This window comes from Cnephaeus nilssonii (genome assembly GCF_951640355.1).
Source record: "Cnephaeus nilssonii genome assembly, chromosome: Y".
NCBI lineage: Eukaryota > Metazoa > Chordata > Mammalia > Chiroptera > Vespertilionidae > Cnephaeus > Cnephaeus nilssonii.
Window position 1 is genome coordinate 8,568,815 of NC_137096.1, and position 16,212 is coordinate 8,585,026.

Here is a 16,212-nt window from a genome sequence, read left to right on the forward strand (position 1 = left end):
CTTCAGGCAATCTCCTCAGACTCCCTGTAGCTTGGCTCCAGCAGCCCCACCCCTCCGTGGCTCCCTGTAGCCAGCGCCTCACTCAGCTCTCCCAGGCTGCCCACCTGTCAGGATGCTGATGGGGCAACCTTCTGAGGGCAGTGGGGTCCTGGGGCAGGGGGTGGGAGAGCAGCTCCAATAAAGTTTAGTAAACCACTGGTCAGCATTGGGATTGGGCTGCAGGCCCCAGGCTAGTCTGCCTGGGTGGAACAAAATCCCGCTTAGACCTGGAGTGCCACCCTGGGGCCCCACAACCCTGCCCACCCTGTGAAAGGTCATGATGTGACGGCGTCCCGGACAAATCTGTGTATCCCGCCATTATACATATATATATAGATGTGAACTCCATAATACAGGCATTTAAAACTTATCAGCATTCCTGGTTTAGCTAATCCCACATTCTCACTAATTTTGTGTTCACCACTGCTTCTGCATCCAGTTCCTTCATTCTGTCTCCAATAACTTTCTTGTGTAAGTGTCTCTGATTGTAGGTTCTTTATCTGAAAATGTGTTCACTTTGTCCTTATTGTCTTTAAAAATATATGTTTTTATTGATTTCAGAGAAAGGAAGTGTGAGAGAGACAGAGAAACATCCCCTGACTGGGTATTGAGCCTGCAACAGGGGCATGTGCCCTGATGCTCAACCACGGAGCCAGGGCCTTTGAGTTGTGACAGTAAATACAGAATATGTTTGCCTACAGTTTTCAGCACGCAAGCAGCTGCAAAGAGTAAAACCTCTTGAAGAAGAGAGCAGGAGAGGAGAATAGGAGCTTCAGAAACACTCTGGAAAGCCAAGCCTGTTTTATTTGGATCGCCTGGATGTTTACAACACTACAGAAGGCAGGAGGAGGACGTCTCAGAGGTACAAAGGGTAGCAACTGTCAGGCTGTAACAGAGATGAGGAAACCAAACATTCTTCAATTTCCATGGCTCCCAGGTCTGACCTGCAGGCCCACCTTAAAGGGCCAGAGCCACAGAATAGGTCTTCAAGAGTTGAAGTCTTTCTACTGTAGAAATGTCCTTTTTGAGGTCTTAGACCAAATAGTCACTGTAATACATCAGGGTTTTAAGTAAAAAAACTGGAAGAAGAGCCATGGTGATGGGGAGCAAGTCTCATGATATGGAACTAGTTCCAGGCCACAGGGTGGCCTCCCTGATAAGTCCTTGGACCAGGACCTTGGAGTGAAATTGACTTGGGCCCTGGGTGTCACTGGACTCTGCTTCCAGTTGGACCTTACTGTCTCCCTGGAAGAGTTCCTGCTAGGAACTCACACGGGAAACTAGAGCTGGGGATGGAGGTGGGCAGGGAGGAGAAGAAAGGGCCAAAGGGGGTGGCAAACAGTGATAACAAGGAATCGAAAGGGCAAAGTGACTCCTGAGTCAGGAAACACTCAGCTCACAGGGCGGGCACTGTGACAGGCACCTGCTGGTGTCCCAGAGCCCAGGAGATGCATCTGCTGGGTCTCCCTCCTCAAGTGCTCTCACTGGGACCCTCCCTGCCTGGCACCCCCAACAGAGGCCAGGCACTGTCCCACGCTGACCCCAATCCCAAAGGCCACATGGCAGCCTCTTGCTCCTGGGCACTTTGGGAGGATCCCAGGGAGGAGAAAGAATGAGAGAAATGCCGCCGCCCTCAGGTGCCCTGTCTTTGTGCTGTGCTGATGGGAAAGGTGCAGGACACATTCTCTTGCCTTATTCCTGTGCAAAAATAATAAAGTCAGAACCTTAAACAGTCATTCCCAAAGAGCCCTTGACAAGGGCTTGGAACTCTTTTCCCTGCTTCCCCAGAGCAGAACCCAACATGGTGGCCACCTCACCTGCTGCATCTGAACCCTTATGACCTGTCTACTTGCTCTCTGTTGACACTGAAGGCGAAGAGGGGTCAAGAGACAGCTTTCCACAGCCCCAGAGGATCTGGAATTACCTGCATGACCAGTCGGAGGCAGGCGCACTGCCCTGCGCAGGGTATCAGGTTCCAGAAACTGGTCCTCATCAGATGCATGTCTCCCAAGAGCTTCCTTTTTTCAAATAACAAGAGGTTTGACTCACTTAAATAACACAAGTCATGTTTCAAATTTATGTGTGCTCTCAGTCTGTTAACAAGGCCTACATCGGGGACAGATTCATAGGGGGAAACATGGTGTTTACCTTGGAACCATATCCCAGCCATTCCACAGCTGCAAGGAGAATAGGTAACACTTGGCCCAAGGCCAGCCCTGAATGTCCCATGGGACCCAGAGGCTCCTTTCAAATCCATGGGATGGGGGCCAGGGACTCTCACTCAATTCAGAGGCTGTGACTTCCTCCCAGTTCTAAGGAAATTGTGCAAATCACAGCAGGCAGAGAAGGGGCTTCTACCACTTTACACTTACTCTATCAGAGGGAAGAGGGAAGCATCCCTTGCCCACAGCCAAAGGATTCATTGAATATTCTAGGGTCCTCTGGCAATGTCTTTGGAACACGTGTAAATAGCTGACAGACGTATGCCCCAGGCAAAAATTTTGTCAGACACTCTGCTCTCAGAGACTTAAGTACTCTTTGAGAACAAAGTCATTTCATGACAGCCCTTGGATTTCTCTCCTGTAGCTCTCAAATTGAAGTGAATCTGTCTCAATTTAAACCTGTTAAAGACCTCCCCCAGTTAATGGTTGAGTTTTAATTGAGTCCCTTGAAACTTCTGCAGAGTTGTAAGCAATGGAACAGAGGGTGTGGGTCAGGTGTATGTTATTTCCCCAAAGTTCTAGACTAGATGTTTTAGAGGCACTTCTCGCCTGAAAGACATCTAGTTAATATTAGCTGAAAGAAGCCACCAGTCAGTGAGTGAGCTGAAGTTGTTCTCTCTCCTGACATGCCTATGAACATGATTTTTGAATGTAATGAGATGAAGATGTTAGTAGGGGAGGGGGAGCTTACACCTTATCCAGGGAGTGAGTTTGACCACCCATGAAGCATGGCAGAGAAATATTTTTTCACACAGGATATTCCTATCAGGTGTGGTTCTGAGAGCAGTTACCTAGATTTGTAGAAACAAGACCTAAGCCAACTGGGAATCTAATTAAGCTTTAAGAGTTAGGTAGCAATTTCAAAAACAGGACAATTGGCTCCTTTTCTTCAGCAAACCAAAATCTTTTTACAAAAATAGCAAAGAAGGTGTGGAAAGGGGAGTGCTTTAAATTGAGACTTAAGAGGCAGAATGAACATCTTATGCAATAAAATAAATAAAATTGTATACTTATTTTTTAAAATATGTTTTTTATTTATTTCAGAGAGGGAGAGAGAGATAGAAACATCAATGATGAGAGAGAATCACTGATAGGCTGCCTCCTGCATGCTCCCTAGTGGCAATCAAGCTCACAAACCTTGGCATGTGCCCTTGACCAGAATCGAACCTGGGACCTTTCAATCTACAGGCCAATGCTCTATCCACTGAGCCGAACCAGCTTGGACTATACAATTATTTTTGAAGCATTTAAAAATTCCAGTATTTGATGATAACAATAAAAAGTTGTTAACTTTAAAGGTATACTATGGTTATGCAAGGAAATGTACTTTTTTTAGAGACTAGTTTTGAAGTGTATAAGGATGAAGAAATGTGATGTCTGGGGTTTGCTTTGAAGTTCTACAGACAAAGAAAAATAGGTGAACAGAAGGGAAGAAAGGAGAGAGAAAATGAATATGGCAGAATCATGATACTTGCTGAGTCTAGTAATGGAAGGGGGGTTTCCTTCCACTATTCTGCTTTTGCACATTTGGGGAAATTGCATATACAGGTAGAGAGATGTTAGGGCCATGACATAGAAGGTCAGGTCGGTTGTGTGTAGTGGGAGTTTGAGAGGGAGTTTTGAGAATTCCAGCAACTCTCATTTCTGCACGGTAGTTGTATAACATTAGTTATTTACCCAACAAGAGGCCAAGTGCGTGAAAAATCATGCACTGGAGGGGAGGTCCCTTAATCCCGCCAGCCCCACTCATAGTCCAGGAGCCCTCAGGGGCAACAGGCAGCCTGGCAATCAGGGGAAGGCAACCCCCCCCCCACCATCAGTCCCAACTGAGAATTCAATTATGACCTCTGGGATTATAGGTCTACGGAGTCACACCGGCCAGACACACTCTGCTACTTCAGAGAACAAGGATCAGAAAATGCTTCTCTCTTCTCTCTCTCTCTCTCTCTCTCTCTCTCTCTCTCTCTCTCTCTCTTTCTCTCTCTCTCTCTCTCTCTCTCTCTCTCACTTGCACCTTGTCTTCCTATCTCCACCTTGACAGGGAACAGTGTCCATGATGGGAATCGGAACCTCTGGAATTTAGGAAAAGTATAAGAATGGGTAGGTTCTGGGGGAGGAAGGGCATGGGTAAACATCGCATGATCTGGGTGTTGGTTCCTCTCCATATATAGAGACTGTGTCTCATTATGTTGTGTTGAGATTCACTTGTGGGGCTAACTTAGGTAAAGCATTTGTCAGCATGTCCTGTTCTGGAATTGCCCAGGGTCATTAGCATTAATAGTGATTATTAGCCACCAGATACAAGTTAAGGAATAAAAGTGAAAGTCAGTGCACCCTTGCCAGTGTGGCTAGGCATAGTCCAGTGCATCACAAAGGTCAACTGTTCGATTCCTGTTCAGGGCATATGTCTAGGTGGCAGATCCGGTCCCCAGGCAACCATTAATATTTCTGCCTCAATGTATGCTTCTTTGTCTTTCTGTCTACATTCATCTGTCTCTAAAGTATCAATTTAAATATCCACCATATTAAAACAAGACAAAACAAAAGAAAACTCATTGCTGCATGTTGTCTCTCAACAGGGTGTCCTGCACTTAACACTTTACTTCTTCTGGAGACCACAACTGAGAAATCCAGCAAAATTCTTCATTAGAATCTGGATTTTTCCAACAAAATATTCAAAAAGGCACAGTACCAAGGCAATGAGGCTTAGAAAGTGCATACTTAGATAGAGACATCATCTGTGAAGATGAGCATACAGGGGCTCTGGGTAGGTGGTGACTGCTGGTTTACAGGGATCCTATACATGAAGGCCCTGTAAATGGGGGTCTCCATGCCATCATAAAGCAAGCAGGGAGAGTAAGGCACACATAGTCGGTTGCTTACTATTGAATGTATCCCAGACTCAACAATCTGCATAGCAGTCAGGCAGGTTGGATTTAGGGCATCTGGGAGACAGGGCTGTTAAAAGGAATACTCTGAATAAAGAAGAGCCAAAACCTGGCCTGCTTGGCTGAGGGGTTGATTTTCAATCTGTGAACCAGTAGCTCAGGGTTCAATTCCCTGTCTGGGACATGCCTGGGTTGTGTGCTCCAAGCTCAGTAGATGTCTTGTAGGAAGCAGCCAATCAATGATTCTCTCTCACCATTGATGGTTCTAACTCTTTCCTTCCTCTCTGAAAACAATAAAAATAAATATATCTAAAAATATAAAATAACTTAGGGTTTTGATATCCATAATGTTCATTTAAGAAACACAAGAAGGAGCCTTTTGTCATAGTCAGCATTTTTATGCTGTTCCTTCTTCTCCTTAATCTTCCTTTCTAGTCCACTTCCCCAGAGGATTGTATATAATGCGTTCCATTCTATACTGGGAAATTTTGTATTGTTTGCCTTCTTGTTTTTCTTTGCACTAAAATACGTTATCAATTCAAACTTACATTGGTAAAATTTAGCTGAGTAAGTTTGCTGTGCAAGTGACTTTATTAAGTGTTTCACCAATCCAGCAGCATACCAGGTGGCAATGAAAAAGGGCTTCACTGAGTCAATCCGAACAGGGCTTATTCCCTCACTGCCCCCCAATCTGACATGCTAGACTTTAAAGTCCTTAAAAAAATGAGGTTCCAGCTTCCAAATTTTTCAATGAACTTCTCATACACTATTCTAATAAAATTAATTTTAAGAAACCACACATTTTTGTGGTAATTTTTAAAATTCACGTTGGAAGTTTTGTCGGTAACTATACATTCAACAAGACAAGAGGTGAGTTTTTAAAAATCTTTCCTGTTCATGTTTTTTGTTTACATTCATTGATAAAAATACTGAGGCCTCACGATAACTCGATGTTTGGGCGAGCATACCCTTTATGGTACATTAAATGTCAAATAGTTGAAGAGAAAGTTCATGAGTAGTTCTACCGTAAAATACATATCCCTATCAAGGGGCACTTTTGTTCATTTCATTCAGAGGTATAGTCAGGAAAGATAACTGGTTCTGTTTAAGTGTAATCTCTGTTTCAATCTCATTGTTCCCATATCAGTCAGGTGCTGATGTCATTTCAATAAGCAAAAGGATGCTTACATTTAGATTTCTCCAAACATTTATATCATTCTGTATGTAATTTTTCTTCCTAATTAACCTATTCCTTTAAAGGTTGAGGACATACAAAATGCCATAGGAAGAAGGTGAACAATTGTTTTGCAGACTGGTTCGAGGTTTTTCAACACTTTTTTCATTTAGGTTTTCCAAGGAGAATACTTAATATGTTTCATGCACTGGGCCTCTAGTATCTCCGCTAATAAAAGAGAAACTTGCAAATTAACCATCACTCCGCTATGCCAAGCCACACTAACCAGCCAATCAGGAGCGAGTGTGCAAATTAACCCAAACAAGATGGTGGCGGCCATGGAGCTGGAGGAAGCAGGAGGCTTGGGTTGCCCCCAGCGATGAAGGAAGCCAAGCTTCCCGCCTGCTCTGGCTGGCCCTGTCATCTGCTCAAGGCTACAAAGTTTCAATTACAGAACATAAAGAAATCCTAGACACTTGCTCCTAGCTGGCCCTGGCCTCCACTCAAGGAGGAGCTGAAAAGAAAATGCAAAAAAGGAGGAGCTAGGACCTTAGGTCGCCATGGGGGGTGATCAGGCTAGGATGGGATGGCAGGGGTCATTGGGGGTAAGCAGACTAGCAGGGGGCCAGTTGGCGGTGAGCAGGTCATCAGTGGGGTCAGTTAAAGGTGATCAGGACAGTGGGGAGTAGTTTGGAGTGAGCATGCCAGCAGGGGGGCAGTTGGGGGTGAGCTGGCCAGTGGGGAGGGAACAAGGGGATGATAAGTCCAGCAGGGGGGCATTTGGGGGCAAGCACACCATCAGTGGGGAGCAGTTGGGGGTGAGCAGGCCGGCAGGCTGAGTGGTTAGGGGCAATCAGGCAGGCAGGCAGGCAGATGAGCGGTTGGAACCAGCAATCCCAGATTGTGAGAGGGATGTCCGACTGCTGGTTTAGGCCCGATCCACGTAAACCCTTCTTTGAGGGGTCCCAGATTGGAGAGGTTGCAGGCCGGGCTGAAGAATACCCCCCACCTGTGCATGAATTCCGTGCACCAGGCCTCTAGTTCATATATAATAAAATTAGAGGCCCGGTGCACAAAATTCATGCACGGGGGCAGCAGGGAGGGTGTCCCTCAGCCTGGCCTGCACCCTCTCCAATCTTGGACCCCTCATGGGATAATCAGCAGTTGGACATCCCTCTCACAATTCAGAACAGCTGGCTCCTAACTGCTTCTGCCTACCAGCCTGATTGTCCCTAACTGCTCCCCTGCTGGCTTGATTGCCCCTAACCAGCTCTGCCTCGGCCTGCACCTCGTACCCAGGATTCCCTCCTCCAGCTGACCACAGGCACCCAGGATCCGGGCTTCCCTCCCTCTGGTTAGCCATAGGTGCCCAGGGTGGCTACAGCCTCAGGGTATGGTGGACAGGGGCCTTCACCTGTGCTGCAGCTGCAAGTGCTGGTGCCCAGGACCGCAAGGTGGGCGGCTTTTGTGTCTCCAAGGCCACAGCCAGCCGCAGGTGCTGGTGCCCAGGACCGCAGGGTGGGCGTCTTCTCTGCCTCCTAGGCCACAGCCAGCTGCAGGTGCTGGTGTCCAGTACTGCAGGGTGTGCAGCTTCTCCATCTCCCGAGATGCAGCCAGCCTCAGGTACTGGGGCCCGGTTTCTCCATCTCTCCCAGGACGTGGGGCGGGTGGACATGGGGTGGGCGGCTTCTCCAGCTGGCTGTAGCCTGGGATCATAGGGCAGGCAGCTTCTTCGTCTTCCAGATCGCATACACCCTCAGGTGCTGGCACCCGGTTTCTTGTCTCCCCCAGGACGTGGGGAGGGTGGCTTCTCCAGCTGGCTGTAGCCTGGGATCACGGGGCAGGCGGCTTCTTCATCTACCAGGTTGCAGCCAGCCTCAGGCGCTGAGGCCTGGTTTCTCAGTCTCCCCCAGGAGGTGGGGCAGGCAGACCTGAGGTTTCTGCTGCTGGCTGCAGCCTGGGATCACAGGGCAGGCAGCTTCTTCATCTCCTGGGCTGCAGCCAGCCTCAGGCACTGGCACCTGGTTTCTTGTCTCCCGCAGGACTTGGGGTGAAACACTTCTCCAGCTGGCTGAGGCCTGAGATCACGGGGCAGGCAGCTTCTTGGTCTCCGTGGCTGCAGCCAGCCTCAAGTGCTGTGGCCCAGTTTCTCTGTCTCCCCAGGATGTGGGGTGGGTGGACCTGAGGCTTCTGAGGCTGGCTGAGGCCTGAGATCACAGGGCCGGCAGCTTCTTGGTCTCCGTGGCTGCAGCCAGCCTCAGGTGCTGGCGCCTGACTTCTCAGACTCCCAGAGACCAGGAGAAGCTGGGGGGTGGGGCTGCCGCAATGTTTTCAGTTTAATTGTATACTCACCCTGATTGGATGGTAGGCGTGGCTGGGGCGTGGCTGGGGCATGGCTTGTGAGTCTAGCGGAGTGATGACTTGCCTATTACTCTATTATTAGGTAGGATTTTTCTAGAGGAATTGAACAGAGAGATTGAGAACAACACAGTCATAGTAGGAGACTTTAACACCCATCTGGCTTCCCTGGATAGAGCCTAGGAACAAAAACATAATAAGGAAACAGAAGCTAAAGGACAAACAGAATCTGATGGATTTAATTGACATTTATAGAACAATTCATGCCAACGAAGAATATACATTCTTCTCAAGCGCCCAAAATCATTCACAAAGAGAAATCACACGTTAAGATACACAAGCAGTCTCTACCAGTTCAAGAAGTGAATCATATCAAGCATCTCTTAGATCACAGTGGAATTAAAGGAAAAATCAACTACAGTAAAAACAACCAAAAGCATACAAACACATGGAGGATAATTAGCATGTTAATAAACAATGATTGAGTTACCAATGAGATAAAGAAATAAAACAAAACTTCCTGGAAACAAATGAAAATGAACACACAACAACCCCAAATCTCTGAGACACGGCAAAAAAAAGTCCTGTGAGCGAAGTTCATAGCACTACAGGCTTATCTCCTTTATTTTATTTTATTTATTTTATTTATTTTTTACACAGAGGAAGGGAGATAGAGAGTTAGGAACATTGATGAGAGAGAAACATTGATCAGCTGTCTCCTTCACATGCCCTACTGGAGATGTGCCCACAACCAAGGTACATGCCCTTGACTGGAATCAAACCTGGGACACTTCAGTCCACAGGCCCACAGCTCTATCCACTGAACCAAAACAGTCATGGCTACAGGCATGTAGAAAGAAAGAAAGAAAGAAAGAAAGAAAGAAAGAAAGAAAGAAAGAAAGAAAGAAAGAAAGAAAGAAAGAAAGAGAGAGAGAAAAGGAAAGATCAGCAATAAATAATTTAACACTACAACTTAAATAACTAGAAAGAGAAAAACAAGAAAATCCCAATTTAACTAGCTGGAACAACATAATAAATATTAGAGTAGAAATAAATAACTGAAAAATACAAAAAAAAAAAAAACAATGAAAAAGAGAGCTTGTTATTTGAAAGGATTAACAAAATCAATAAACCATTAATTAGCCAGAATCTTCAAGGAACAAAGAGAGAGACCGAAAGAAATAAAAACAGAAATAAAAGTGGAAGACTAACCACTGATAGCACAGAAATACAAAGGATTGTAATAAAATACTATGAAAAACTATATGCCAACAAGCTAGAGAGTATGCATGAAATAGACAAGTTCCTTGAAAATTGCAAAGTCCCAAAACTGAATCAGGAGGAATAAAAAAAAATGAATAGGCTAAGAACAACTAATGAAATGAGCTAATGAAATAGAAGTATTAATCAAAAAACTCCCACCAAAGCCAAGGTATAGATGGTTTCACGGGGGAGTTCTACCAAACATTAAAATAACTAATACCTATACTCCTCAAACAACTTCAGAAAATCCAAAGGAAGAAACACATCCACACTCTTTTTATAAGAACAACATTATCCTAATTCTGAAACCAGATGGAGACACAACAAAGAAAGATAATTATAGTCCAATATCCCTGATGAACATAGATGCTAAAATACTCAACAGAGCTGAAGAGAGGTGGGGAGAGCTGGCCCTTACATTAACCTTAACCTGGGCTGTCTTCTGGGATGGCACCTCCCGGGGGCTGGCACCTCCCTGTAACAGTTTTTGGTGCCTGCTTTTCCAGTCTCTTTAGGAGACAAAAGTCAGGCTGGAGAGGAGAGGGAGAGGAGACAGGCAAAGCAGAGGCCCAGACCCGGTCATTCAAGCTGTCCTGAGGCATCTCCATGGGGTCTTTTGAAATCAGCTTCAGATGTAAGACCCCCAAAAGGAGACCCTTACTCTGTCCCCTGAATTGAGGCAACCCCAATCAACCGCAGGAGGCGTCACTTGATGCAAACAGAAAGAGGCTTTATTCCAGCATGCTGGGGCTCAACCCGTAAATCACGCAGGAGCAGAGGAGTCAATCAGCCCAGTAGGAAATTTTACAAGCTTATAAAGGCAAAAACTACACGTTGGGAGGGGTCACACACGGGAGGGAGGAAAAGGGGACCAAATGCTGCCGGGGAATTCAAAGGGGAGCTGTTAGTTACATATTTTATGACAGGGCAACAACAATCCTACCTGGTAATCTCATATTCTATGTTTCTCTTTCTGTCTGAACAACACAACACTGCTCTGTTTATTCTTTGCTCAGGGCTTTTTCCAGAGGGAGACTTTGAGGAGTTGAGATAAGACACACAGCTTTAATGCTCTTATTCCCATCACTGGGAGTGGGACCTTGAGGAGTTGAGACAACATACACACTCAGCTTTACCAGCACAGGGGGAGAGACCTTGCGGGGGGGGAGGGGTGTTGAGATAGAACAGACAGCTTTTAAAAAAAAACTCTTTATTATTCTTTCACAGACAGGGGGGAAGGGCATGTAACAAGAATGGAGCAACAGTTGTTTCATCATTACTCACCTACCAACCTATGAATAAGAGGACCTGGGACACTGGAGGATGAACCAGGCTGTACTAAAAACATAAGCTGCATCCATGGGCCCATTACTCAGAAGAGAATTGCATTTGGGGAACAGACCAAGGAAACGGCACGCTTTGACCCTTCTTTTCTCAGGAAGGCTGACCATTCTCTGTTCCCAGGAAGGGGCTGAGCTGTTGCTAAGGTCATAGAAGATTAGCCACCGTGTTGTAGGAGTTTGTGCTCCTGAAGGCCGGACTGCAGGCCCTCCCCTCCCCTTTCCATGTTACACTTGCAGCTGGCAGCTACAGGTAGCTATCTTCTCCCCAGGGGGTCAGAGCAGCCTTTCCAGGGTGAGCGACTACTGACCCCATTATTGACCGCATTGTTGGAATAAAGCTCACATGTGCTTCTACCCTGTCTCTGCTTATTTCGGCTCAAGTAGTGACAGGCAGCCTTAGACATATTGTGTCCTGTTTCACTTCCTCACTCAGGCCTGGGAAATACCAAGACTCCTCAAAATGTGTGACTTTTCCTGAGAGGGATAGTGGCAGTGGGCACTGTGTGCCTGTCATGCAGGTGGCCCTGCATCTCTTTACCATAGGCTGTGGGAAGGTCGTGGGGCTGAGAGTAACAGGCAGGGTGGTAAGGCTGCTTTGTTCTGTGAGCCTACCCTGCCATTCCTCCAGATGTTCCCCATGCATATGACCTAGCAGAGTTTTAGGGTTCCAGCTACATGGATGAACAGATGAGTACAAATGAGGCCACTGCACTCATCCCCAGTGGATCAGGGATTGTCACCTAGAGCAGAGCAGATAGGAAACTACAACAACACCAAAAACCTCAATTATTTCACCTTGGAACTAGAGGTTCAGCCTACCCTCCCTCCTCTCTTCTAGATGAATTTGGCATGTATTTGTCCTACGGTGTCTGCTAATGCCATGCTCAGAGCTACACACAGTCTCTCCTCACAAGGTTTAGGATGAAAATAGGACACACACACACACACACACACACACACACACACACACACACACACATCCGAAGCAAACAATACCATTGTCTACAACTGGCTCTTTGTAACTAATTCTGTCAAGAAACACAGGGGCTGGTATGGAATCATACAGAGGCAGTCAGACTCCTGCCTTGAGGCCTGAGCAAGGAGGGTCCATTGGGGCCTTGGAAGGATCCTGTTCTGGGCGTAAGCACAGACTGCCCAAATTCTGGGAGAGTAAAGTGCTTGGCCAATATGAGGACACAAGAGAGACTGGGGTACAATGGAGATGACAAAAAGTGACAGAGAGGGCAGGGGATGCATCAGTGGAAGGTGATTTTCTAGCCAGACTCATGCCAGGACACTTTGAACTTTAATGCTGTCAGTTGTTGTTCCTTTCAGGTGACGACACTGAGACGAGAAAGTTTAAGCCAGGGGTAAAAGCAGGGTGGGCTAATCAGGAAGGAATTGGGGGCTGACTTGTGCTTCCATTACACCCCCTGTACAATAGCCTCCTGATTTAGTAACAGCCACCTGCAATGGCCTCTGGACGCCCAGTCCACTGCAGGATTAGCCTATGTGAAAGGTCTTGGAGAGCACTCAGGGTGGCAGGTGAGCATTCCCTAGGATGTGTGTACTGATTTGGGTGAACCACACCTTTTGAAAATCCTTCTGGGCTACCCATCCAGGAGCCCCGAGGGAAAGGCAGGAACCTTCACCTGTGGGCGAGATCCCTTCTCCCAGATTCAGTCCTCTGAGAGACTGGACTTGAAGAGGGTAGGGCCCTCCGGGTGTGTAACTGTTGGGAGAGGTCCGGTGTATGGAGAGGAACACTCACCTGAAGGCCAGCTGCTCACTTACAGGAGGGGCTCCCACAGCTCCAGGGCCTTGGACCACCTCAAAGCAACTTCTTGGGAAGAGGACTTGGCTGCCCCACCAGTCCTGGTCCAGTCCTGCCTGGAACAGGGTGCCCACTGGTTGCTCCCCTGGTTGCTAAGTCTCACAGCTTGGAACAAAAGAACTTAGAATCCTCAGAGCTCATGAATAAATTTGCATGGATATCCCTCCTCACCTGAGAAGCTGGAGGAGGAGAGGATGAGAGAGTCAGTCGTGGGTGGGTGTCCTCTACAAGTGTCAGTCCTCAGGAGGCAGAACCCTGAGGGGTCTCCCCCAAGTCCTAGGCTTTACTCCCCTCTCTGTCCTCACTCAGGGCCCAGGAGACAGTTCCCAAGGACAGTTTATGTGGGTACCTGGACTGACTCCTATCCCTCCCCTCCAAGTTTACCTGAGTCACCCCTCCATGCCTTCCCCCGTCTTCTTCTGGTCCTGGGCCAAGCCTACCGGGATCCCGTCTCTTCCCTTTCCTGCTGTGGGCTCAGGAGGTGTTCTGGGTGAGCTTAACTGCCACCATATACAACAATGGTCCCATCAGCCACTGTGGAATTTTAACCCTACTGCTTGGAACCAACAATGTCTGGGAACCACCCCCACATGCCTGATTGATGCTGTCACGGGGGAGGAGGGGATTCTAGCTAATAGACACCTGCTGAAGCCTTCTTGTTTACCATGTTTCACTCAAATCAGGCAAAGGCAACAACCTTTGAAGCAGGTTTCCCTCTCTCTAATCTTTTGGGCAGGAGGGGGCAGGGGGTATCCAAAGGTTCTCTCTGAGACCTTTGCCTCCTAACAGCTGAAAATAAATATCCCCCAAAGCAGCTTCACGTTGGCATAGTCTTGGTCCCTTTAATTCTTAATGATAGGCTACATGAGGGTTCAGGCAGGTATCTGTCAGCTAGATAACCCGTGTCGCATGGTTTCTTAATTTTCCTGACACGTGTGTTCTGTTCTTCCTCGACTACTGGCAAATCTCCCATTCTCACTTCTGAAAAATAATATCCAATTTCCCCCCTCTCTACTTTGTTCAAAATATGTTATATGCAGTCCCTTGGGCCTGGCTCAGTGGTTGAGACTTGACTTATGAAGACAGGAGGTCACCATTTGATATTTCATCAGGGCACATGCCAGGTTCATTTTGGATCCCCAGTGTGGTGACCATGGGTGTCAGCTAGTCAACGATTCTCTCTCATCGTTGATGTTCCTACCTCTCTCTGTCTCTCTCTCCTTCCTCTCTTAAATCAAATAAAATGTGTTTTAAAAATTTAAAAAATGTCTTATACACCCAATGTTGCCTCATTGTGTTTGAAATTTTTATGCATTTATCATTTCTATGTGAAGCCTCCTTGCACATGTACTAAACCCTGATGTTCTCCTATTAATCTTTCTCTGCTAGTTTGGCTGTTAGTCCAGCCTAGAAGAACTTAGCCACCACAAAAATATTAATGAGTTATTTGCCCTCATGTTTTGCAAAAAGTCTTCTTAGTTTGATGTCTCTCAAAGCCCATCTCACTAAGGATTGAGTACAAACTTTAACCTTTTAATCAGAAATGCTGGGTCTTTGTTTGCATTTCCTAACATTTTAAAAAAATAGATTCACTCATACACCCAAGGTGCTCCAAACAGTCACCGAAGAATGTATTACATTGAAAGGATAAAATAAAAACTTAGCTACTCAAGTGCACAAGATACATGGCTGATGGCCGCCATAGTGGACAGGGAGCCCCTGATCATCTGCTATGGTCTACTGAGCCACACTTGCCAGGCACACTCTGCTACTTCTAGTGGAAAGGGAAAATGCTTAAATCTCTATAACATATGGTGAGTTCCTAAAACCCACGAAAGGGGATCAGATAACAAGGATCTGAAAATGCTTCACTCTTACATCAAACTCTCTCTCTCTCTCTCTCTCTCTCTCTCTCTCTCTCTCTCTCTCTTTCTCTCTCTCTCTCTCTCTCCATCTCTGACGTGAATCTTGTCATCCTATGCCTCCTTGACAGGGAACAGTGTTCATAATGGGAATTAGAACTTCTGGACTTTGATGAAAAGTATAAAAATGGGCAGGTTCTGGGGGAGGAAGGGCATGGGCTAAACTTGCATGATCTAGGTGTTGGTTCTCACCACACATAGAGACAGTGTCCCATTACATTGTGGTGATATTCACCTGTGGGGCTAACTTATGTAAAACACTTGCCAGCATGTCCTGTTCTGGACTTACCCACTGTTATTACCATTAATAGTGAATATTAGCTACCAGATGCAAGATAACGAAGAAAAGTGAAAGTCAGTGCACCCTGGCCAGTGTGGCTAGGCATTGTCTCTGCATCACAAAGGTCACATGTTTGATTCCTGGTCAGGGCACATGTCCAGGTGACAAGTTCGGTCCCCCGGCAACCATTAATATTTCTGGACCACATGAATGCATGCTTCTCTGTCTGTCTCTCTCCATTCATCTCTAAAGAATCAATTTTAAAACCCACCACTTTTAAACAAGACAAAACAAAGAAAACTCATTGCTGCATGTTGTGTCTCAACAGGGTGTCCCGCACTTGACACTTTACTTCTTCTGGAGACCACAACTGTGAAATCCAGCAAAAATTTTTATTGGAATCTGAACTTTTCTATCAAAATATTCAAAAAGTCATAGTACCAAGGCAATGAAGCTTAGAAAGTGCATGTTTAGATAGAGACATCATCTGTGAAGATGGGCATACAGGGGCCCTGGGTAGTTGGTGACTGGTGGTGCACAGGGATCCTGTACATGAAGGCCCCATGGATGGCGGTCTCCAGACCATCAGAAAGCAAGCAGGGAGATTAAGGCACACATAGTCGATTGCTTACTATTGAATGTATCCCAGATTCCACCAATCTGCACAGCAGTCAGGCAGGTTGGATTTAGGACAGCTCGGGTACACGGATGTCAAAGGGAATACTCTCAATTAAAAGAGCCAAAGCCTGGCCCACTTGTCTCAGGGGTTCAGTTTCCACCTGTGAACCAGGAGGTCTGGGTTCAATTCCTAGTCTGGGACATGCCTGGGTTGTGGGCTCCAAACCCAGTAGATGTCTTGTAGCAAGCAGCCAATCAATGATTCTCTCTC

The 16,212-nt window shown here is 46.5% G+C and overlaps 1 pseudogene across 1 annotated transcript in view; it reads right to left on the reverse strand.

Moving 5' to 3' along the window:
- Window positions 1-16,212, reverse strand: part of LOC307096518 (claudin-34-like) — a 67,170-nt pseudogene that overhangs the window by 46,004 nt on the left and 4,954 nt on the right. The gene's annotated exons all lie outside the window — the stretch shown is intronic.